The following is a 23,378-nucleotide window of genomic DNA, read 5'->3' as shown; positions in this document are numbered from 1 at the left end:
CAGCGTGTACTGATGCACAGAAGGAAGCTATCCTAGCCAGTCTACTTAAAGAAGCAATGAGGCTCTGCAGGTGCATGTACGTCTCCTACCTTTATTCTGTCATCAGACACACCAGGTGGATTGCCACAAGGACCTCGTGGCGCAATGGTAGCGCGTCTGACTCCAGATCAGAAGGTTGCGTGTTCAAATCACGTCGGGGTCATATTTGCTTTTCCCACTCTGAAATACAAAATTGCTCTTCAGTATCTCGTTATTTCAACCTGACTGCATCTTTGTGCTCTGGGCCTAGTTGTTCTGGCGTTTCGAATGTAAGCTTTGCAGCAGGGAAGTATCATATTGACAGACACCCATGAAGGACATGGTCAACCTTTAAAGCAGGCCAATCTCTATGTTTTACTGGATGCAGCAGAAGTATTTCCTCTTTACCATCTCTTCAAGTGGGCCTGACTGATGTGCTGTTTTGTGCACGCTACGTGGGCTTTGTAAAGCATACCTCTGCCATTTGCATGGCCTCCTAGCGCTGTCAATATTTTCGTGTAATCGCTGAATGCTGCACTGTCCTGGGAACTCTAGGTGTGACTAAAGGATATATGCTGGGGCCCCGAAAGGGGGTCGGCAGTCTAGTGGCAATGCCCATCACTTTGCAGTTTGGGCTTGTGAGTTCAGGTACCGGTCTGGTGTCGGAAACCTGTAAGCGCCCTCCCAATCAACTGTCGGTCCTGGATTGTGAGGATTTCCCCTTATACTGGTCTCAGTAGACACATTTCCATTTTACTTTTTCACTCTCGCATTGCCTATTTCTCTCTCTCTCATAGATACATTATAGACAAGAGAGACATTGTCAGCGAGAGGGTTGCACAGCACCTTCCCCCATTTCCCTAAGTGCATTGCAAGGGGCTCTGGGAGGCGTGCACATTTGTCTGAAACACAAAGATCCACTGGCAATAAAAAGCAAAGGACCCCAGTTCGCATTTCTTAGAATTTGAGGAGGCACTCAGAGTTGTCTCGGGCGTGACTGTACCTTTCATAGGAGATGTGCTAATCCCCAAACCCTCTTCCTTTGTCCCAGTAATCTGTCCTAGGGCCTCTAGCAAGTTGTTTTCTGAAACAAAGCTTACCTGAACATCCTGTAAAATTGGTAACTTTTCAGTAGCAGTACAGTGCAGTATATAGCATTCCTGTTGCGCACAGCATCTAGATCCAAAAATTGCTTACTCTACCCCAGAAATTAGAATTCACCCAGTCAAACAGAGGGATCTATAAAGAGCATGGCAAGTAGTTAACATAAGCTACTTCCCCCAAGTTCTCTTGGTGCACTCTGCTGCCCTCTTTTAACAGAAGAATGCAACTGCAGGTCTTGCTTCTCAGCAAGGTACCTAAATATAGAATCCTTAGTGCACTCTTGCTAAATCTGCTGGAATGTGTCTTCTATTGTGCCCAAGGTGGTTGTGTATTTGGGGACTCAGGGAAGCAAGGGAGCAGTCTAATGCACTGCAGTGCTAAGAGAGGCATGCCTTTTTCAGAAAAAAGTTCAGGTTTTCTGCCAATCAGAAAAAAATAGCAATGCAATCAGGCCAAAGGCAGAACACACATGCCAGTGAGTCTCTGTGGCGCAATTGGTTAGCGCGTTCGGCTGTTAACCGAAAAGACGCTGCTGTTTTGGGCACAAAGACACAGAGTGTTCCACTCAGTAAACCTGAGTCATTTCTCCCGTGTTCTCTGGGTTCAGCCTACTGTCCCCTTTTAACACAAGTGCGCAACTGTGGCTTTCTTCTCATAGCAAGTTATGCCTACACAGAGGGCATTTGGTGCACTGTTGATGGGCTCTGTCCTCTACTAAATCCCCTGTGTTTGTGGATTACGGGAGGTAGGGAAGTGCTTGATACCCTGATTTGCTGTGGGAAATAGAGCTATTTTAGAAATATTTTCAGGTTGCCTGGGGAGCATAAGCAAACAGCACACCAATCAGGCCCCAGTGTAAGCACTGCATGAGTCTCTGTGGCGCAATTGGTTAGCGCGTTCGGCTGTTAACCGAAAGGTTGGTGGTTCAAGCCCACCCAGGGACGGTGCATTTTGGCTCAAAAATTCAGCGTGACCAACTATGGACTTCTGTTTACCTCTCGCAGGTCTCGTCTGCTGACGTCCAAAAAATCCAATAAACTGCAAGCAATTCTTCTCGCTTGCTTTAGTTTTTCAAAACTTGCCATTCAATTCATAAACATCAAGACTTCATGGGAAGGGTTTGGCTGCAGCGTGTACTGATGCACAGAAGGAAGCTATCCTAGCCAGTCTACTTAAAGAAGCAATGAGGCTCTGCAGGTGCATGTACGTCTCCTACCTTTATTCTGTCATCAGACACACCAGGTGAACTGCCGCAAGGACCTCGTGGCGCAATGGTAGCGCGTCTGACTCCAGATCAGAAGGTTTCGTGTTCAAATCACGTCAGGGGCATATTTGCTTTTCCCACTCTGAAATACAAAATTGCTCTTCAGTATCTCGTTATTTCAACCTGACTGCATCTTTGTGCTCTGGGCCTAGTTGTTCTGGCGTTTCGAATGTAAGCTTTGCAGCAGGGAAGTATCATATTGACAGACACCCATGAAGGACATGGTCAACCTTTAAAGCAGGCCAATCTCTATGTTTTACTGGATGCAGCAGAAGTATTTCCTCCTTACCATCTCTTCAAGTGGGTCTGACTGATGTGCTGTTTTGTGCACGCTACGTGGGCTTTGTAAAGCATACTTCTGCCATTTGCATGGCCTCCTAGCGCTGTCAATATTTTCGTGTAATCGCTGAATGCTGCACTGTCCTGGGAACTCTAGGTGTGACTAAAGGATATATGCTGGGGCCCCGAAAGGGGGTCGGCAGTCTAGTGGCAATGCCCATCACTTTGCAGTTTGGGTTTGTGAGTTCAGGTACCGGTCTGGTGTCGGAAACCTGTAAGCGCCCTCCCAATCAACTGTCGGTCCTGGATTGTGAGGATTTCCCCTTATACTGGTCTCAGTAGACACATTTCCATTTTACTTTTTCACTCTCACATTGCCTATTTCTCTCTCTCTCATAGATACATTATAGACAAGAGAGACATTGTCAGCGAGAGGGTTGCACAGCACCTTCCCCCATTTCCCTAAGTGCATTGCAAGGGGCTCTGGGAGGCGTGCACATTTGTCTGAAACACAAAGATCCACTGGCAATAAAAAGCGTAGGACCCCAGTTCGCATTTCTTAGAATTTGAGGAGGCACTCAGAGTTGTCTCGGGCGTGACTGTACCTTTCATAGGAGATGTGCTAATCCCCAAACCCTCTTCCTTTGTCCCAGTAATCTGTCTTAGTGCCTCTAGCAAGTTGTTTTCTGAAACAAAGCTTACCTGAACATCCTGTAAAATTGGTAACTTTTCAGTAGCAGTACAGTGAAGTATATAGCATTCCTGTTGCGCACAGCATCTAGATCCAAAAATTGCTTACTCTACCCCAGAAATTAGAATTCACCCAGTCAAACAGAGGGATCTATAAAGAGCATGGCAAGTAGTTAACATAAGCTACTTCCCCCAAGTTCTCTTGGTGCACTCTGCTGCCCTCTTTTAACAGAAGAATGCAACTGCAGGTCTTGCTTCTCAGCAAGGTACCTACATATAGAAACCTTGGTGCACTCTTGCTAAATCTGCTGGAATGTGTCTTCTATTGTGCCCAAGGTGGTTGTGTATTTGGGGACTCAGGGAAGCAAGGGAGCAATCTAATGCACTGCAGTGCTACGAGAGGCATGCCTTTTTCAGAAAAAAGTTCAGGTTTTCTGCCAATCAGAAAAAAATAGCAATGCAATCAGGCCAAAGGCAGAACACACATGCCAGTGAGTCTCTGTGGCGCAATTGGTTAGCGCGTTCGGCTGTTAACCGAAAAGACGCTGCTGTTTTGGGCACAAAGACACAGAATGTTCCACTCAGTAAACCTGAGTCATTTCTCCCGTGTTCTCTGGGTTCAGCCTACTGTCCCCTTTTAACACAAGTGCGCAACTGTGGCTTTCTCCTCATAGCAAGTTATGCCTACACAGAGGGCATTTGGTGCACTGTTGATGGGCTCTGTCCTCTACTAAATCCCCTGTGTTTGTGGATTACGGGAGGTAGGGAAGTACTTCATACCCGGATTTGCTGTGGGAAATAGAGCTATTTTAGAAATATTTTCAGGTTGCCTGGGGAGCATAAGCAAACAGCACACCAATCAGGCCCCACTGTAAGCACTGCATGAGTCTCTGTGGCGCAATCGGTTAGCGCGTTCGGCTGTTAACCGAAAGGATGGTGGTTCAAGCCCACCCAGGGACGATGCATTTTGGCTCAAAAATTCAGCATGACCAACTACGGACTTCTGTTTACCTCTCGCAGGTCTCGTCTGCTGACGTCCAAAAAATCCAATAAACTGCAAGCAATTCTTCTCGCTTGCTTTAGTTTTTCAAAACTTGCCATTCAATTCATAAACATCAAGACTTCATGGGAAGGGTTTGGCTGCAGCGTGTACTGATGCACAGAAGGAAGCTATCCTAGCCAGTCTACTTAAAGAAGCAATGAGGCTCTGCGGGTGCATGTACGTCTCCTACCTTTATTCTGTCATCAGACACACCAGGTGGATGGCCACAAGGACCTCGTGGCGCAATGGTAGCGCGTCTGACTCCAGATCAGAAGGTTGCGTGTTCAAATCACGTCGGGGTCATATTTGCTTTTCCCACTCTGAAATATAAAATTGCTCTTCAGTATCTCGTTATTTCAACCTGACTGCATCTTTGTGCTCTGGGCCTAGTTGTTCTGGCGTTTCGAATGTAAGCTTTGCAGCAGGGAAGTATCATATTGACAGACACCCATGAAGGACATGGTCAAGCTTTAAAGCAGGCCAATCTCTATGTTTTACTGGATGCAGCAGAAGTATTTCCTCTTTACCATCTCTTCAAGTGGGCCTGACTGATGTGCTGTTTTGTGCACGCTACGTGGGCTTTGTAAAGCATACCTCTGCCATTTGCATGGCCTCCTAGCGCTGTCAATATTTTCGTGTAATCGCTGAATGCTGCACTGTCCTGGGAACTCTAGGTGTGACTAAAAGATATATGTTGGGGCCCCGAAAGGGGGTCGGCAGTCTAGTGGCAATGGGCATCACTTTGCAGTTTGGGTTTGTGAGTTCAGGTACCGGTCTGGTGTCGGAAACCTGTAAGCGCCCTCCCAATCAACTGTCGGTCCTGGATTGTGAGGATTTCCCCTTATACTGGTCTCAGTAGACACATTTCCATTTTACTTTTTCACTCTCGCATTGCCTATTTCTCTCTCTCTCATAGATACATTATAGACAAGAGAGACATTGTCAGCGAGAGGGCTTCACAGCACCTTCCCCCATTTCCCTAAGTGCATTGCAAGGGGCTCTGGGAGGCGTGCACATTTGTCTGAAACACAAAGATCCACTGGCAATAAAAAGCGTAGGTCCCTAGTTTGCATTTCTTAGAATTTGAGGTGACACTATGAGTTGTCTCGGGCGTGACTGTACCTTTCATAGGAGATGTGCTAATCCCCAAACCCTCTTCCTTTGTCCCAGTAATCTGTCTTAGTGCCTCTAGCAAGTTGTTTTCTGAAACAAAGCTTACCTGAACATCCTGTAAAATTGGTAACTTTTCAGTAGCAGTACAGTGCAGTATATAGCATTCCTGTTGCGCACAGCATCTAGATCCAAAAATTGCTTACTCTACCCCAGAAATTAGAATTCACCCAGTCAAACAGAGGGATCTATAAAGAGCATGGCAAGTAGTTAACATAAGCTACTTCCCCCAAGTTCTCTTGGTGCACTCTGCTGCCCTCTTTTAACAGAAGAATGCAACTGCAGGTCTTGCTTCTCAGCAAGGTACCTACATATAGAAACCTTGGTGCACTCTTGCTAAATCTGCTGGAATGTGTCTTCTATTTTGCCCAAGGTGGTTGTGTATTTGGGGACTCAGGGAAGCAAGGGAGCAGTCTAATGCACTGTAGTGCTAAGAGAAGCATGCCTTTTTCAGAAAAAAGTTCAGGTTTTCTGCCAATCAGAAAAAAATAGCAATGCAATCAGGCCAAAGGCAGAACACACATGCCAGTGAGTCTCTGTGGCACAATTGGTTAGCGCGTTTGGCTGTTAACCGAAAAGACGCTGCTGTTTTTGGCACAAAGACACAGAGTGTTCCACTCAGTAAACCTGAGTCATTTCTCCCGTGTTCTCTGGGTTCAGCCTACTGTCCCCTTTTAACACAAGTGCGCAACTGTGGCTTTCTCCTCATAGCAAGTTATGCCTACACAGAGGACATTTGGTGCACTGTTAATGGGCTCTGTCCTCTACTAAATCCCCTGTGTTTGTGGATTAGGGGAGGTAGGGAAGTGCTTGATACCCTGATTTGCTGTGGGAAATAGAGCTATTTTAGAAATATTTTCAGGTTGCCTGGGAAGCATAAGCAAACAGCACACCAATCAGGCCCCAGTGTAAGCACTGCATGAGTCTCTGTGGCGCAATCGGTTAGCGCGTTCGGCTGTTAACCGAAAGGATGGTGGTTCAAGCCCACCCAGGGACGATGCATTTTGGCTCAAAAATTCAGCATGACCAACTATGAACTTCTGTTTACCTCTCGCAGGTCTCGTCTGCTGACGTCCAAAAAATCCAATAAACTGCAAGCAATTCTTCTCGCTTGCTTTAGTTTTTCAAAACTTGCCATTCAATTCATAAACATCAAGACTTCATGGGAAGGGTTTGGCTGCAGCGTGTACTGATGCACAGAAGGAAGCTATCCTAGCCAGTCTACCTAAAGAAGCAATGAGGCTCTGCAGGTGCATGTACGTCTCCTACCTTTATTCTGTCATCAGACACACCAGGTGGATTGCCACAAGGACCTCGTGGCGCAATGGTAGCACGTCTGACTCCAGATCAGAAGGTTGCGTGTTCAAATCACGTCGGGGTCATATTTGCTTTTCCCACTCTGAAATACAAAATTGCTCTTCAGTATCTCGTTATTTCAACCTGACTGCATCTTTGTGCTCTGGGCCTAGTTGTTCTGGCGTTTCGAATGTAAGCTTTGCAGCAGGGAAGTATCATATTGACAGACACCCATGAAGGACATGGTCAAGCTTTAAAGCAGGCCAATCTCTATGTTTTACTGGATGCAGCAGAAGTATTTCCTCTTTACCATCTCTTCAAGTGGGCCTGACTGATGTGCTGTTTTGTGCACGCTACGTGGGCTTTGTAAAGCATACCTCTGCCATTTGCATGGCCTCCTAGCGCTGTCAATATTTTCGTGTAATCGCTGAATGCTGCACTGTCCTGGGAACTCTAGGTGTGACTAAAGGATATATGCTGGGGCCCCGAAAGGGGGTCGGCAGTCTAGTGGCAATGCCCATCACTTTGCAGTTTGGGTTTGTGAGTTCAGGTACCGGTCTGGTGTCGGAAACCTGTAAGCGCCCTCCCAATCAACTGTCGGTCCTGGATTGTGAGGATTTCCCCTTATACTGGTCTCAGTAGACACATTTCCATTTTACTTTTTCACTCTCGCATTGCCTATTTCTCTCTCTCTCATAGATACATTATAGACAAGAGAGACATTGTCAGCGAGAGGGCTTCACAGCACCTTCCCCCATTTCCCTAAGTGCATTGCAAGGGGCTCTGGGAGGCGTGCACATTTGTCTGAAACACAAAGATCCACTGGCAATAAAAAGCGTAGGTCCCTAGTTTGCATTTCTTAGAATTTGAGGTGACGCTATGAGTTGTCTCGGGCGTGACTGTACCTTTCATAGGAGATGTGCTAATCCCCAAACCCTCTTCCTTTGTCCCAGTAATCTGTCTTAGTGCCTCTAGCAAGTTGTTTTCTGAAACAAAGCTTACCTGAACATCCTGTAAAATTGGTAACTTTTCAGTAGCAGTACAGTGCAGTATATAGCATTCCTGTTGCGCACAGCATCTAGATCCAAAAATTGCTTACTCTACCCCAGAAATTAGAATTCACCCAGTCAAACAGAGGGATCTATAAAGAGCATGGCGAGTAGTTAACATAAGCTACTTCCCCCAAGTTCTCTTGGTGCACTCTGCTGCCCTCTTTTAACAGAAGAATGCAACTGCAGGTCTTGCTTCTCAGCAAGCTACCTACATATAGAAACCTTGGTGCACTCTTGCTAAATCTGCTGGAATGTGTCTTCTATTGTGCCCAAGGTGGTTGTGTATTTGGGGACTCAGGGAAGCAAGGGAGCAGTCTAATGCACTGCAGTGCTAAGAGAAGCATGCCTTTTTCAGAAAAAAGTTCAGGTTTTCTGCCAATCAGAAAAAAAATAGCAATGCAATCAGGCCAAAGGCAGAACACACATGCCAGTGAGTCTCTGTGGCACAATTGGTTAGCGCGTTCGGCTGTTAACCGAAAAGACGCTGCTGTTTTTGGCACAAAGACACAGAGTGTTCTACTCAGTAAACCAGAGTCATTTCTCCCGTGTTCTCTGGGTTCAGCCTACTGTCCCCTTTTAACACAAGTGCGCAACTGTGGCTTTCTCCTCATAGCAAGTTATGCCTACACAGAGGACATTTGGTGCACTGTTGATGGGCTCTGTCCTCTACTAAATCCCCTGTGTTTGTGGATTAGGGGAGGTAGGGAAGTGCTTGATACCCTGATTTGCTCTGGGAAATAGAGCTATTTTAGAAATATTTTCAGGTTGCCTGGGAAGCATAAGCAAACAGCACACCAATCAGGCCCCAGTGTAAGCACTGCATGAGTCTCTGTGGCGCAATCGGTTAGCGCGTTCGGCTGTTAACCGAAAGGTTGGTGGTTCAAGCCCACCCAGGGACGATGCATTTGGGCTCAAAAATTCAGCATGACCAACTATGGACTTCTGTTTACCTCTCGCAGGTCTCGTCTGCTGACGTCCAAAAAATCCAATAAACTGCAAGCAATTCTTCTCGCTTGCTTTAGTTTTTCAAAACTTGCCATTCAATTCATAAACATCAAGACTTCATGGGAAGGGTTTGGCTGCAGCGTGTACTGATGCACAGAAGGAAGCTATCCTAGCCTGTCTACTTAAAGAAGCAATGAGGCTCTGCAGGTGCATGTACGTCTCCTACCTTTATTCTGTCATCAGACACACCAGGTGGACTGCCACAAGGACCTCGTGGCGCAATGGTAGCGCGTCTGACTCCAGATCAGAAGGTTGCGTGTTCAAATCACGTCGGGGTCATATTTGCTTTTCCCACTCTGAAATACAAAATTGCTCTTCAGTATCTCGTTATTTCAACCTGACTGCATCTTTGTGCTCTGGGCCTAGTTGTTCTGGCGTTTCGAATGTAAGCTTTGCAGCAGGGAAGTATCATATTGACAGACACCCATGAAGGACATGGTCAACCTTTAAAGCAGGCCAATCTCTATGTTTTACTGGATGCAGCAGAAGTATTTCCTCTTTACCATCTCTTCAAGTGGGCCTGACTGATGTGCTGTTTTGTGCACGCTACGTGGGCTTTGTAAAGCATACCTCTGCCATTTGCATGGCCTCCTAGCGCTGTCAATATTTTCGTGTAATCGCTGAATGCTGCACTGTCCTGGGAACTCTAGGTGTGACTAAAGGATATGTACTGGGGCCCCGAAAGGGGGTCGGCAGTCTAGTGGCAATGCCCATCACTTTGCAGTTTGGGTTTGTGAGTTCAGGTACCGGTCTGGTGTCGGAAACCTGTAAGCGCCCTCCCAATCAACTGTCAGTCCTGGATTGTGAGGATTTCCCCTTATACTGGTCTCAGTAGACACATTTCCATTTTACTTTTTCACTCTCGCATTGCCTATTTCTCTCTCTCTCATAGATACATTATAGACAAGAGAGACATTGTCAGCGAGAGGGCTTCACAGCACCTTCCCCCATTTCCCTAAGTGCATTGCAAGGGGCTCTGGGAGGCGTGCACATTTGTCTGAAACACAAAGATCCACTGGCAATAAAAAGCGTAGGTCCCTAGTTTGCATTTCTTAGAATTTGAGGTGACACTCAGAGTTGTCTCGGGCGTGACTGTACCTTTCATAGGAGATGTGCTAATCCCCAAACCCTCTTCCTTTGTCCCAGTAATCTGTCTTAGTGTCTCTAGCAAGTTGTTTTCTGAAACAAAGCTTACCTGAACATCCTGTAAAATTGGTAACTTTTCAGTAGCAGTACAGTGCAGTATATAGCATTCCTGTTGCGCACAGCATCTAGATCCAAAAATTGCTTACTCTACCCCAGAAATTAGAATTCACCCAGTCAAACAGAGGGATCTATAAAGAGCATGGCAAGTAGTTAACATAAGCTACTTCCCCCAAGTTCTCTTGGTGCACTCTGCTGCCCTCTTTTAACAGAAGAATGCAACTGCAGGTCTTGCTTCTCAGCAAGGTACCTACATATAGAATCCTTGGTGCACTCTTGCTAAATCTGCTGGAATGTGTCTTCTATTGTGCCCAAGGTGGTTGTGTATTTGGGGACTCAGGGAAGCAAGGGAGCAGTCTAATGCACTGCAGTGCTAAGAGAGGCATGCCTTTTTCAGAAACAAGTTCAGGTTTTCTGCCAATCAGAAAAAAATAGCAATGCAATCAGGCCAAAGGCAGAACACACATGCCAGTGAGTCTCTGTGGCGCAATTGGTTAGCGCGTTCGGCTGTTAACCGAAAAGACGCTGCTGTTTTTGGCACAAAGACACAGAGTGTTCCACTCAGTAAACCTGAGTCATTTCTCCCGTGTTCTCTGGGTTCAGCCTACTGTCCCCTTTTAACACAAGTGCGCAACTGTGGCTTTCTCCTCATAGCAAGTTATGCCTATACAGAGGACATTTGGTGCACTGTTGATGGGCTCTGTCCTCTACTAAATCCCCTGTGTTTGTGGATTAGGGGAGGTAGGGAAGTGCTTGATACCCTGATTTGCTGAGGGAAATAGAGCTATTTTAGAAATATTTTCAGGTTGCCTGGGAAGCATAAGCAAACAGCACACCAATCAGGCCCCAGTGTAAGCACTGCATGAGTCTCTGTGGCGCAATCGGTTAGCGTGTTCGGCTGTTAACCGAAAGGTTGATGGTTCAAGCCCACCCAGGGATGGTGCATTTTGGCTCAAAAATTCAGCGTGACCAACTATGGACTTCTGTTTACCTCTCGCAGGTCTCGTGTGCTGACGTCCAAAAAATCCAATAAACTGCAAGCAATTCTTCTGGCTTGCTTTAGTTTTTCAAAACTTGCCATTCAATTCATAAACATCAAGACTTCATGGGAAGGGTTTGGCTGCAGCGTGTTCTGATGCACAGAAGGAAGCTATCCTAGCCAGTCTACTTAAAGAAGCAATGAGGCTCTGCAGGTGCATGTACGTCTCCTACCTTTATTCTGTCATCAGACACACCAGGTGGATTGCCACAAGGACCTCGTGGCGCAATGGTAGCGCATCTGACTCCAGATCAGAAGGTTTCGTGTTCAAATCACGTCGGGGTCGTATTTGCTTTTCCCACTCTGAAATATAAAATTGCTCTTCAGTATCTCGTTATTTCAACCTGACTGCATCTTTGTGCTCTGGGCCTAGTTGTTCTGGCGTTTCGAATGTAAACTTTGCAGCAGGGAAGTATCATATTGACAGACACCCATGAAGGACATGGTCAACCTTTAAAGCAGGCCAATCTCTATGTTTTACTGGATGCAGCAGAAGTATTTCCTCTTTACCATCTCTTCAAGTGGGCCTGACTGATGTGCTGTTTTGTGCACGCTACGTGGGCTTTGTAAAGCATACCTCTGCCATTTGCATGGCCTCCTAGCGCTGTCAATATTTTCGTGTAATCGCTGAATGCTGCACTGTCCTGGGAACTCTAGGTGTGACTAAACAATATATGCTGGGGCCCCGAAAGGGGGTCGGCAGTCTAGTGGCAATGCCCATCACTTTGCAGTTTGGGTTTGTGAGTTCAGGTACCGGTCTGGTGTCAGAAAACTGTACGCGCCCTCCCAATCAACTCTCGGTCCTGGATTGTGAGGATTTCCCCTTATACTGGTCTCAGTAGACACATTTCCATTTTACTTTTTCACTCTCGCATTGCCTATTTCTCTCTCTCTCATAGATACATTATAGACAAGAGAGACATTGTCAGCGAGAGGGTTGCACAGCACCTTCCCCCATTTCCCTAAGTGCATTGCAAGGGGCTCTGGGAGGCGTGCACATTAGTCTGAAACACAAAGATCCACTGGCAATAAAAAGCGTAGGACCCCAGTTCGCATTTCTTAGAATTTGAGGAGGCACTCAGAGTTGTCTCAGGCGTGACTGTACCTTTCATAGGAGATGTGCTAATCCCCAAACCCTCTTCCTTTGTCCCAGTAATCTGTCCTAGGACCTCTAGCAAGTTGTTTTCTGAAACAAAGCTTACCTGAACATCCTGTAAAATTGATAACTTTTCAGTAGCAGTACAGTGCAGTATATAGCATTCCTGTTGCGCACAGCATCTAGATCCAAAAATTGCTTATTCTACCCCAGAAATTAGAATTCACCCAGTCAAACAGAGGGATCTATAAAGAGCATGGCAAGTAGTTAACATAAGCTACTTCCCCCAAGTTCTCTTGGTGCACTCTGCTGCCCTCTTTTAACAGAAGAATGCAACTGCAGGTCTTGCTTCTCAGCAAGGTACCTACATATAGAAACCTTGGTGCACTCTTGCTAAATCTGCTGGAATGTGTCTTCTATTGTGCCCAAGGTGGTTGTGTATTTGGGGACTCAGGGAAGCAAGGGAGCAGTCTAATGCACTGCAGTGCTAAGAGAGGCATGCCTTTTTCAGAAAAAAGTTCAGGTTTTCTGCCAATCAGAAAAAAATGGCAATGCAATCAGGCCAAAGGCAGAACACACATGCCAGTGAGTCTCTGTGGCGCAATTGGTTAGCGCGTTCGGCTGTTAACCGAAAAGACGCTGCTGTTTTTGGCACAAAGACACAGAGTGTTCCACTCAGTAAACCTGAGTCATTTCTCCCGTGTTCTCTCGGTTCAGCCTACTGTCCCCTTTTAACACAAGTGCGCAACTGTGGCTTTCTCCTCATAGCAAGTTATGCCTACACAGAGGACATTTGGTGCACTGTTGATGGGCTCTGTCCTCTACTAAATCCCCTATGTTAGTGGATTAGTGGAGGTAGGGAAGTGCTTGATACCCTGATTTGCTGTGGGAAATAGAGCTATTTTAGAAATATTTTCAGGTTGCCTGGGAAGCATAAGCAAACAGCACACCAATCAGGCCCCAGTGTAAGCACTGCATGAGTCTCTGTGGCGCAATCGGTTAGCGCGTTCGGCTGTTAACCGAAAGGTTGGTGGTTCAAGCCCACCCAGGGACGATGCATTTTGGCTCAAAAATTCAGCATGACCAACTATGAACTTCTGTTTACCTCTCGCAGGTCTCGTCTGCTGACGTCCAAAAAATCCAATAAACTGCAAGCAATTCTTCTCGCTTGCTTTAGTTTTTCAAAACTTGCCATTCAATTCATAAACATCAAGACTTCATGGGAAGGGTTTGGCTGCAGCGTGTACTGATGCACAGAAGGAAGCTATCCTAGCCAGTCTACTTAAAGAAGCAATGAGGCTCTGCAGGTGCATGTACGTCTCCTACCTTTATTCTGTCATCAGACACACCAGGTGGATTGCCACAAGGACCTCGTGGCGCAATGGTAGCGCGTCTGACTCCAGATCAGAAGGTTGCGTGTTCAAATCACGTCGGGGTCATATTTGCTTTTCCCACTCTGAAATACAAAATTGCTCTTCAGTATCTCGTTATTTCAACCTGACTGCATCTTTGTGCTCTGGGCCTAGTTGTTCTGGCGTTTCGAATGTAAGCTTTGCAGCAGGGAAGTATCATATTGACAGACACCCATGAAGGACATGGTCAACCTTTAAAGCAGGCCAATCTCTATGTTTTACTGGATGCAGCAGAAGTATTTCCTCTTTACCATCTCTTCAAGTGGGCCTGACTGATGTGCTGTTTTGTGCACGCTACGTGGGCTTTGTAAAGCATACCTCTGCCATTTGCATGGCCTCCTAGCGCTGTCAATATTTTCGTGTAATCGCTGAATGCTGCACTGTCCTGGGAACTCTAGGTGTGACTAAAGGATATATGCTGGGGCCCCGAAAGGGGGTCGGCAGTCTAGTGGCAATGCCCATCACTTTGCAGTTTGGGCTTGTGAGTTCAGGTACCGGTCTGGTGTCGGAAACCTGTAAGCGCCCTCCCAATCAACTGTCGGTCCTGGATTGTGAGGATTTCCCCTTATACTGGTCTCAGTAGACACATTTCCATTTTACTTTTTCACTCTCGCATTGCCTATTTCTCTCTCTCTCATAGATACATTATAGACAAGAGAGACATTGTCAGCGAGAGGGTTGCACAGCACCTTCCCCCATTTCCCTAAGTGCATTGCAAGGGGCTCTGGGAGGCGTGCACATTTGTCTGAAACACAAAGATCCACTGGCAATAAAAAGCAAAGGACCCCAGTTCGCATTTCTTAGAATTTGAGGAGGCACTCAGAGTTGTCTCGGGCGTGACTGTACCTTTCATAGGAGATGTGCTAATCCCCAAACCCTCTTCCTTTGTCCCAGTAATCTGTCCTAGGGCCTCTAGCAAGTTGTTTTCTGAAACAAAGCTTACCTGAACATCCTGTAAAATTGGTAACTTTTCAGTAGCAGTACAGTGCAGTATATAGCATTCCTGTTGCGCACAGCATCTAGATCCAAAAATTGCTTACTCTACCCCAGAAATTAGAATTCACCCAGTCAAACAGAGGGATCTATAAAGAGCATGGCAAGTAGTTAACATAAGCTACTTCCCCCAAGTTCTCTTGGTGCACTCTGCTGCCCTCTTTTAACAGAAGAATGCAACTGCAGGTCTTGCTTCTCAGCAAGGTACCTAAATATAGAATCCTTAGTGCACTCTTGCTAAATCTGCTGGAATGTGTCTTCTATTGTGCCCAAGGTGGTTGTGTATTTGGGGACTCAGGGAAGCAAGGGAGCAGTCTAATGCACTGCAGTGCTAAGAGAGGCATGCCTTTTTCAGAAAAAAGTTCAGGTTTTCTGCCAATCAGAAAAAAATAGCAATGCAATCAGGCCAAAGGCAGAACACACATGCCAGTGAGTCTCTGTGGCGCAATTGGTTAGCGCGTTCGGCTGTTAACCGAAAAGACGCTGCTGTTTTGGGCACAAAGACACAGAGTGTTCCACTCAGTAAACCTGAGTCATTTCTCCCGTGTTCTCTGGGTTCAGCCTACTGTCCCCTTTTAACACAAGTGCGCAACTGTGGCTTTCTTCTCATAGCAAGTTATGCCTACACAGAGGGCATTTGGTGCACTGTTGATGGGCTCTGTCCTCTACTAAATCCCCTGTGTTTGTGGATTACGGGAGGTAGGGAAGTGCTTGATACCCTGATTTGCTGTGGGAAATAGAGCTATTTTAGAAATATTTTCAGGTTGCCTGGGGAGCATAAGCAAACAGCACACCAATCAGGCCCCAGTGTAAGCACTGCATGAGTCTCTGTGGCGCAATTGGTTAGCGCGTTCGGCTGTTAACCAAAAGGTTGGTGGTTCAAGCCCACCCAGTGACGGTGCATTTTGGCTCAAAAATTCAGCGTGACCAACTATGGACTTCTGTTTACCTCTCGCAGGTCTCGTCTGCTGACGTCCAAAAAATCCAATAAACTGCAAGCAATTCTTCTCGCTTGCTTTAGTTTTTCAAAACTTGCCATTCAATTCATAAACATCAAGACTTCATGGGAAGGGTTTGGCTGCAGCGTGTACTGATGCACAGAAGGAAGCTATCCTAGCCAGTCTACTTAAAGAAGCAATGAGGCTCTGCAGGTGCATGTACGTCTCCTACCTTTATTCTGTCATCAGACACACCAGGTGAACTGCCGCAAGGACCTCGTGGCGCAATGGTAGCGCGTCTGACTCCAGATCAGAAGGTTTCGTGTTCAAATCACGTCAGGGGCATATTTGCTTTTCCCACTCTGAAATACAAAATTGCTCTTCAGTATCTCGTTATTTCAACCTGACTGCATCTTTGTGCTCTGGGCCTAGTTGTTCTGGCGTTTCGAATGTAAGCTTTGCAGCAGGGAAGTATCATATTGACAGACACCCATGAAGGACATGGTCAACCTTTAAAGCAGGCCAATCTCTATGTTTTACTGGATGCAGCAGAAGTATTTCCTCCTTACCATCTCTTCAAGTGGGTCTGACTGATGTGCTGTTTTGTGCACGCTACGTGGGCTTTGTAAAGCATACTTCTGCCATTTGCATGGCCTCCTAGCGCTGTCAATATTTTCGTGTAATCGCTGAATGCTGCACTGTCCTGGGAACTCTAGGTGTGACTAAAGGATATATGCTGGGGCCCCGAAAGGGGGTCGGCAGTCTAGTGGCAATGCCCATCACTTTGCAGTTTGGGTTTGTGAGTTCAGGTACCGGTCTGGTGTCGGAAACCTGTAAGCGCCCTCCCAATCAACTGTCGGTCCTTGATTGTGAGGATTTCCCCTTATACTGGTCTCAGTAGACACATTTCCATTTTACTTTTTCACTCTCACATTGCCTATTTCTCTCTCTCTCATAGATACATTATAGACAAGAGAGACATTGTCAGCGAGAGGGTTGCACAGCACCTTCCCCCATTTCCCTAAGTGCATTGCAAGGGGCTCTGGGAGGCGTGCACATTTGTCTGAAACACAAAGATCCACTGGCAATAAAAAGCGTAGGACCCCAGTTCGCATTTCTTAGAATTTGAGGAGGCACTCAGAGTTGTCTCGGGCGTGACTGTACCTTTCATAGGAGATGTGCTAATCCCCAAACCCTCTTCCTTTGTCCCAGTAATCTGTCTTAGTGCCTCTAGCAAGTTGTTTTCTGAAACAAAGCTTACCTGAACATCCTGTAAAATTGGTAACTTTTCAGTAGCAGTACAGTGAAGTATATAGCATTCCTGTTGCGCACAGCATCTAGATCCAAAAATTGCTTACTCTACCCCAGAAATTAGAATTCACCCAGTCAAACAGAGGGATCTATAAAGAGCATGGCAAGTAGTTAACATAAGCTACTTCCCCCAAGTTCTCTTGGTGCACTCTGCTGCCCTCTTTTAACAGAAGAATGCAACTGCAGGTCTTGCTTCTCAGCAAGGTACCTACATATAGAAACCTTGGTGCACTCTTGCTAAATCTGCTGGAATGTGTCTTCTATTGTGCCCAAGGTGGTTGTGTATTTGGGGACTCAGGGAAGCAAGGGAGCAATCTAATGCACTGCAGTGCTACGAGAGGCATGCCTTTTTCAGAAAAAAGTTCAGGTTTTCTGCCAATCAGAAAAAAATAGCAATGCAATCAGGCCAAAGGCAGAACACACATGCCAGTGAGTCTCTGTGGCGCAATTGGTTAGCGCGTTCGGCTGTTAACCGAAAAGACGCTGCTGTTTTGGGCACAAAGACACAGAATGTTCCACTCAGTAAACCTGAGTCATTTCTCCCGTGTTCTCTGGGTTCAGCCTACTGTCCCCTTTTAACACAAGTGCGCAACTGTGGCTTTCTCCTCATAGCAAGTTATGCCTACACAGAGGGCATTTGGTGCACTGTTGATGGGCTCTGTCCTCTACTAAATCCCCTGTGTTTGTGGATTACGGGAGGTAGGGAAGTACTTCATACCCGGATTTGCTGTGGGAAATAGAGCTATTTTAGAAATATTTTCAGGTTGCCTGGGGAGCATAAGCAAACAGCACACCAATCAGGCCCCACTGTAAGCACTGCATGAGTCTCTGTGGCGCAATCGGTTAGCGCGTTCGGCTGTTAACCGAAAGGATGGTGGTTCAAGCCCACCCAGGGACGATGCATTTTGGCTCAAAAATTCAGCATGACCAACTACGGACTTCTGTTTACCTCTCGCAGGTCTCGTCTGCTGACGTCCAAAAAATCCAATAAACTGCAAGCAATTCTTCTCGCTTGCTTTAGTTTTTCAAAACTTGCCATTCAATTCATAAACATCAAGACTTCATGGGAAGGGTTTGGCTGCAGCGTGTACTGATGCACAGAAGGAAGCTATCCTAGCCAGTCTACTTAAAGAAGCAATGAGGCTCTGCGGGTGCATGTACGTCTCCTACCTTTATTCTGTCATCAGACACACCAGGTGGATGGCCACAAGGACCTCGTGGCGCAATGGTAGCGCGTCTGACTCCAGATCAGAAGGTTGCGTGTTCAAATCACGTCGGGGTCATATTTGCTTTTCCCACTCTGAAATATAAAATTGCTCTTCAGTATCTCGTTATTTCAACCTGACTGCATCTTTGTGCTCTGGGCCTAGTTGTTCTGGCGTTTCGAATGTAAGCTTTGCAGCAGGGAAGTATCATATTGACAGACACCCATGAAGGACATGGTCAAGCTTTAAAGCAGGCCAATCTCTATGTTTTACTGGATGCAGCAGAAGTATTTCCTCTTTACCATCTCTTCAAGTGGGCCTGACTGATGTGCTGTTTTGTGCACGCTACGTGGGCTTTGTAAAGCATACCTCTGCCATTTGCATGGCCTCCTAGCGCTGTCAATATTTTCGTGTAATCGCTGAATGCTGCACTGTCCTGGGAACTCTAGGTGTGACTAAAAGATATATGTTGGGGCCCCGAAAGGGGGTCGGCAGTCTAGTGGCAATGGGCATCACTTTGCAGTTTGGGTTTGTGAGTTCAGGTACCGGTCTGGTGTCGGAAACCTGTAAGCGCCCTCCCAATCAACTGTCGGTCCTGGATTGTGAGGATTTCCCCTTATACTGGTCTCAGTAGACACATTTCCATTTTACTTTTTCACTCTCGCATTGCCTATTTCTCTCTCTCTCATAGATACATTATAGACAAGAGAGACATTGTCAGCGAGAGGGCTTCACAGCACCTTCCCCCATTTCCCTAAGTGCATTGCAAGGGGCTCTGGGAGGCGTGCACATTTGTCTGAAACACAAAGATCCACTGGCAATAAAAAGCGTAGGTCCCTAGTTTGCATTTCTTAGAATTTGAGGTGACACTATGAGTTGTCTCGGGCGTGACTGTACCTTTCATAGGAGATGTGCTAATCCCCAAACCCTCTTCCTTTGTCCCAGTAATCTGTCTTAGTGCCTCTAGCAAGTTGTTTTCTGAAACAAAGCTTACCTGAACATCCTGTAAAATTGGTAACTTTTCAGTAGCAGTACAGTGCAGTATATAGCATTCCTGTTGCGCACAGCATCTAGATCCAAAAATTGCTTACTCTACCCCAGAAATTAGAATTCACCCAGTCAAACAGAGGGATCTATAAAGAGCATGGCAAGTAGTTAACATAAGCTACTTCCCCCAAGTTCTCTTGGTGCACTCTGCTGCCCTCTTTTAACAGAAGAATGCAACTGCAGGTCTTGCTTCTCAGCAAGGTACCTACATATAGAAACCTTGGTGCACTCTTGCTAAATCTGCTGGAATGTGTCTTCTATTTTGCCCAAGGTGGTTGTGTATTTGGGGACTCAGGGAAGCAAGGGAGCAGTCTAATGCACTGTAGTGCTAAGAGAAGCATGCCTTTTTCAGAAAAAAGTTCAGGTTTTCTGCCAATCAGAAAAAAATAGCAATGCAATCAGGCCAAAGGCAGAACACACATGCCAGTGAGTCTCTGTGGCACAATTGGTTAGCGCGTTTGGCTGTTAACCGAAAAGACGCTGCTGTTTTTGGCACAAAGACACAGAGTGTTCCACTCAGTAAACCTGAGTCATTTCTCCCGTGTTCTCTGGGTTCAGCCTACTGTCCCCTTTTAACACAAGTGCGCAACTGTGGCTTTCTCCTCATAGCAAGTTATGCCTACACAGAGGACATTTGGTGCACTGTTAATGGGCTCTGTCCTCTACTAAATCCCCTGTGTTTGTGGATTAGGGGAGGTAGGGAAGTGCTTGATACCCTGATTTGCTGTGGGAAATAGAGCTATTTTAGAAATATTTTCAGGTTGCCTGGGAAGCATAAGCAAACAGCACACCAATCAGGCCCCAGTGTAAGCACTGCATGAGTCTCTGTGGCGCAATCGGTTAGCGCGTTCGGCTGTTAACCGAAAGGATGGTGGTTCAAGCCCACCCAGGGACGATGCATTTTGGCTCAAAAATTCAGCATGACCAACTATGAACTTCTGTTTACCTCTCGCAGGTCTCGTCTGCTGACGTCCAAAAAATCCAATAAACTGCAAGCAATTCTTCTCGCTTGCTTTAGTTTTTCAAAACTTGCCATTCAATTCATAAACATCAAGACTTCATGGGAAGGGTTTGGCTGCAGCGTGTACTGATGCACAGAAGGAAGCTATCCTAGCCAGTCTACCTAAAGAAGCAATGAGGCTCTGCAGGTGCATGTACGTCTCCTACCTTTATTCTGTCATCAGACACACCAGGTGGATTGCCACAAGGACCTCGTGGCGCAATGGTAGCACGTCTGACTCCAGATCAGAAGGTTGCGTGTTCAAATCACGTCGGGGTCATATTTGCTTTTCCCACTCTGAAATACAAAATTGCTCTTCAGTATCTCGTTATTTCAACCTGACTGCATCTTTGTGCTCTGGGCCTAGTTGTTCTGGCGTTTCGAATGTAAGCTTTGCAGCAGGGAAGTATCATATTGACAGACACCCATGAAGGACATGGTCAAGCTTTAAAGCAGGCCAATCTCTATGTTTTACTGGATGCAGCAGAAGTATTTCCTCTTTACCATCTCTTCAAGTGGGCCTGACTGATGTGCTGTTTTGTGCACGCTACGTGGGCTTTGTAAAGCATACCTCTGCCATTTGCATGGCCTCCTAGCGCTGTCAATATTTTCGTGTAATCGCTGAATGCTGCACTGTCCTGGGAACTCTAGGTGTGACTAAAGGATATATGCTGGGGCCCCGAAAGGGGGTCGGCAGTCTAGTGGCAATGCCCATCACTTTGCAGTTTGGGTTTGTGAGTTCAGGTACCGGTCTGGTGTCGGAAACCTGTAAGCGCCCTCCCAATCAACTGTCGGTCCTGGATTGTGAGGATTTCCCCTTATACTGGTCTCAGTAGACACATTTCCATTTTACTTTTTCACTCTCGCATTGCCTATTTCTCTCTCTCTCATAGATACATTATAGACAAGAGAGACATTGTCAGCGAGAGGGCTTCACAGCACCTTCCCCCATTTCCCTAAGTGCATTGCAAGGGGCTCTGGGAGGCGTGCACATTTGTCTGAAACACAAAGATCCACTGGCAATAAAAAGCGTAGGTCCCTAGTTTGCATTTCTTAGAATTTGAGGTGACGCTATGAGTTGTCTCGGGCGTGACTGTACCTTTCATAGGAGATGTGCTAATCCCCAAACCCTCTTCCTTTGTCCCAGTAATCTGTCTTAGTGCCTCTAGCAAGTTGTTTTCTGAAACAAAGCTTACCTGAACATCCTGTAAAATTGGTAACTTTTCAGTAGCAGTACAGTGCAGTATATAGCATTCCTGTTGCGCACAGCATCTAGATCCAAAAATTGCTTACTCTACCCCAGAAATTAGAATTCACCCAGTCAAACAGAGGGATCTATAAAGAGCATGGCAAGTAGTTAACATAAGCTACTTCCCCCAAGTTCTCTTGGTGCACTCTGCTGCCCTCTTTTAACAGAAGAATGCAACTGCAGGTCTTGCTTCTCAGCAAGCTACCTACATATAGAAACCTTGGTGCACTCTTGCTAAATCTGCTGGAATGTGTCTTCTATTGTGCCCAAGGTGGTTGTGTATTTGGGGACTCAGGGAAGCAAGGGAGCAGTCTAATGCACTGCAGTGCTAAGAGAAGCATGCCTTTTTCAGAAAAAAGTTCAGGTTTTCTGCCAATCAGAAAAAAATAGCAATGCAATCAGGCCAAAGGCAGAACACACATGCCAGTGAGTCTCTGTGGCACAATTGGTTAGCGCGTTCGGCTGTTAACCGAAAAGACGCTGCTGTTTTTGGCACAAAGACACAGAGTGTTCTACTCAGTAAACCAGAGTCATTTCTCCCGTGTTCTCTGGGTTCAGCCTACTGTCCCCTTTTAACACAAGTGCGCAACTGTGGCTTTCTCCTCATAGCAAGTTATGCCTACACAGAGGACATTTGGTGCACTGTTGATGGGCTCTGTCCTCTACTAAATCCCCTGTGTTTGTGGATTAGGGGAGGTAGGGAAGTGCTTGATACCCTGATTTGCTCTGGGAAATAGAGCTATTTTAGAAATATTTTCAGGTTGCCTGGGAAGCATAAGCAAACAGCACACCAATCAGGCCCCAGTGTAAGCACTGCATGAGTCTCTGTGGCGCAATCGGTTAGCGCGTTCGGCTGTTAACCGAAAGGTTGGTGGTTCAAGCCCACCCAGGGACGATGCATTTGGGCTCAAAAATTCAGCATGACCAACTATGGACTTCTGTTTACCTCTCGCAGGTCTCGTCTGCTGACGTCCAAAAAATCCAATAAACTGCAAGCAATTCTTCTCGCTTGCTTTAGTTTTTCAAAACTTGCCATTCAATTCATAAACATCAAGACTTCATGGGAAGGGTTTGGCTGCAGCGTGTACTGATGCACAGAAGGAAGCTATCCTAGCCTGTCTACTTAAAGAAGCAATGAGGCTCTGCAGGTGCATGTACGTCTCCTACCTTTATTCTGTCATCAGACACACCAGGTGGACTGCCACAAGGACCTCGTGGCGCAATGGTAGCGCGTCTGACTCCAGATCAGAAGGTTGCGTGTTCAAATCACGTCGGGGTCATATTTGCTTTTCCCACTCTGAAATACAAAATTGCTCTTCAGTATCTCGTTATTTCAACCTGACTGCATCTTTGTGCTCTGGGCCTAGTTGTTCTGGCGTTTCGAATGTAAGCTTTGCAGCAGGGAAGTATCATATTGACAGACACCCATGAAGGACATGGTCAACCTTTAAAGCAGGCCAATCTCTATGTTTTACTGGATGCAGCAGAAGTATTTCCTCTTTACCATCTCTTCAAGTGGGCCTGACTGATGTGCTGTTTTGTGCACGCTACGTGGGCTTTGTAAAGCATACCTCTGCCATTTGCATGGCCTCCTAGGCTGTCAATATTTTCGTGTAATCGCTGAATGCTGCACTGTCCTGGGAACTCTAGGTGTGACTAAAGGAAATATGCTGCGGCCCCGAAAGGGGGTCGGCAGTCGAGTGGCAATGCCCATCACTTTGCAGTTTGGGTTTGTGAGTTCAGGTACCGGTCTGGTGTCAGAAACCTGTAAGCGCCCTCCCAATCAACTGTCGGTCCTGGATTGTGAGGATTTCCCCTTATACTGGTCTCAGTAGACACATTTCCATTTTACTTTTTCACTCTCGCATTGCCTATTTCTCTCTCTCTCATAGATACATTATAGACAAGAGAGACATTGTCAGCGAGAGGGTTGCACAGCACCTTCCCCCATTTCCCTAAGTGCAT

At 46.4% G+C, this 23,378-nt stretch overlaps 17 non-coding genes across 17 annotated transcripts; all 17 read left to right on the top strand.

Moving 5' to 3' along the window:
• The first annotated feature begins 130 nt into the window (after window positions 1-130).
• Window positions 131-202, top strand: TRNAW-CCA (transfer RNA tryptophan (anticodon CCA)). The gene has a single exon. It is a non-coding gene; the product is annotated as a tRNA-Trp (tRNA).
• A 1,790-nt stretch (window positions 203-1,992) lies between these two features.
• TRNAN-GUU (transfer RNA asparagine (anticodon GUU)) lies at window positions 1,993-2,066 on the top strand. The gene has a single exon. It is a non-coding gene; the product is annotated as a tRNA-Asn (tRNA).
• Window positions 2,067-4,241: 2,175 nt separating this feature from the next.
• Window positions 4,242-4,315, top strand: TRNAN-GUU (transfer RNA asparagine (anticodon GUU)). The gene has a single exon. It is a non-coding gene; the product is annotated as a tRNA-Asn (tRNA).
• Window positions 4,316-4,628: 313 nt separating this feature from the next.
• On the top strand, window positions 4,629-4,700 carry TRNAW-CCA (transfer RNA tryptophan (anticodon CCA)). The gene has a single exon. It is a non-coding gene; the product is annotated as a tRNA-Trp (tRNA).
• Window positions 4,701-6,490: 1,790 nt separating this feature from the next.
• On the top strand, window positions 6,491-6,564 carry TRNAN-GUU (transfer RNA asparagine (anticodon GUU)). Its single transcript has one exon. It is a non-coding gene; the product is annotated as a tRNA-Asn (tRNA).
• A 313-nt stretch (window positions 6,565-6,877) lies between these two features.
• TRNAW-CCA (transfer RNA tryptophan (anticodon CCA)) lies at window positions 6,878-6,949 on the top strand. Its single transcript has one exon. It is a non-coding gene; the product is annotated as a tRNA-Trp (tRNA).
• A 1,791-nt stretch (window positions 6,950-8,740) lies between these two features.
• On the top strand, window positions 8,741-8,814 carry TRNAN-GUU (transfer RNA asparagine (anticodon GUU)). The gene has a single exon. It is a non-coding gene; the product is annotated as a tRNA-Asn (tRNA).
• A 313-nt stretch (window positions 8,815-9,127) lies between these two features.
• TRNAW-CCA (transfer RNA tryptophan (anticodon CCA)) lies at window positions 9,128-9,199 on the top strand. Its single transcript has one exon. It is a non-coding gene; the product is annotated as a tRNA-Trp (tRNA).
• Window positions 9,200-11,376: 2,177 nt separating this feature from the next.
• On the top strand, window positions 11,377-11,448 carry TRNAW-CCA (transfer RNA tryptophan (anticodon CCA)). The gene has a single exon. It is a non-coding gene; the product is annotated as a tRNA-Trp (tRNA).
• A 1,790-nt stretch (window positions 11,449-13,238) lies between these two features.
• On the top strand, window positions 13,239-13,312 carry TRNAN-GUU (transfer RNA asparagine (anticodon GUU)). The gene has a single exon. It is a non-coding gene; the product is annotated as a tRNA-Asn (tRNA).
• A 313-nt stretch (window positions 13,313-13,625) lies between these two features.
• TRNAW-CCA (transfer RNA tryptophan (anticodon CCA)) lies at window positions 13,626-13,697 on the top strand. The gene has a single exon. It is a non-coding gene; the product is annotated as a tRNA-Trp (tRNA).
• A 4,039-nt stretch (window positions 13,698-17,736) lies between these two features.
• Window positions 17,737-17,810, top strand: TRNAN-GUU (transfer RNA asparagine (anticodon GUU)). The gene has a single exon. It is a non-coding gene; the product is annotated as a tRNA-Asn (tRNA).
• A 313-nt stretch (window positions 17,811-18,123) lies between these two features.
• TRNAW-CCA (transfer RNA tryptophan (anticodon CCA)) lies at window positions 18,124-18,195 on the top strand. Its single transcript has one exon. It is a non-coding gene; the product is annotated as a tRNA-Trp (tRNA).
• A 1,790-nt stretch (window positions 18,196-19,985) lies between these two features.
• Window positions 19,986-20,059, top strand: TRNAN-GUU (transfer RNA asparagine (anticodon GUU)). The gene has a single exon. It is a non-coding gene; the product is annotated as a tRNA-Asn (tRNA).
• A 313-nt stretch (window positions 20,060-20,372) lies between these two features.
• On the top strand, window positions 20,373-20,444 carry TRNAW-CCA (transfer RNA tryptophan (anticodon CCA)). The gene has a single exon. It is a non-coding gene; the product is annotated as a tRNA-Trp (tRNA).
• Window positions 20,445-22,234: 1,790 nt separating this feature from the next.
• On the top strand, window positions 22,235-22,308 carry TRNAN-GUU (transfer RNA asparagine (anticodon GUU)). The gene has a single exon. It is a non-coding gene; the product is annotated as a tRNA-Asn (tRNA).
• Window positions 22,309-22,621: 313 nt separating this feature from the next.
• TRNAW-CCA (transfer RNA tryptophan (anticodon CCA)) lies at window positions 22,622-22,693 on the top strand. Its single transcript has one exon. It is a non-coding gene; the product is annotated as a tRNA-Trp (tRNA).
• Window positions 22,694-23,378: the final 685 nt, after the last annotated feature.

This window comes from Ambystoma mexicanum, chromosome 11 (assembly GCF_040938575.1).
Source record: "Ambystoma mexicanum isolate Mex_15411 chromosome 11, UKY_AmexF1_1, whole genome shotgun sequence".
In the NCBI taxonomy this organism is placed as follows: domain Eukaryota; kingdom Metazoa; phylum Chordata; class Amphibia; order Caudata; family Ambystomatidae; genus Ambystoma; species Ambystoma mexicanum.
This window is presented reverse-complemented; position numbering and strand designations above follow the sequence as displayed.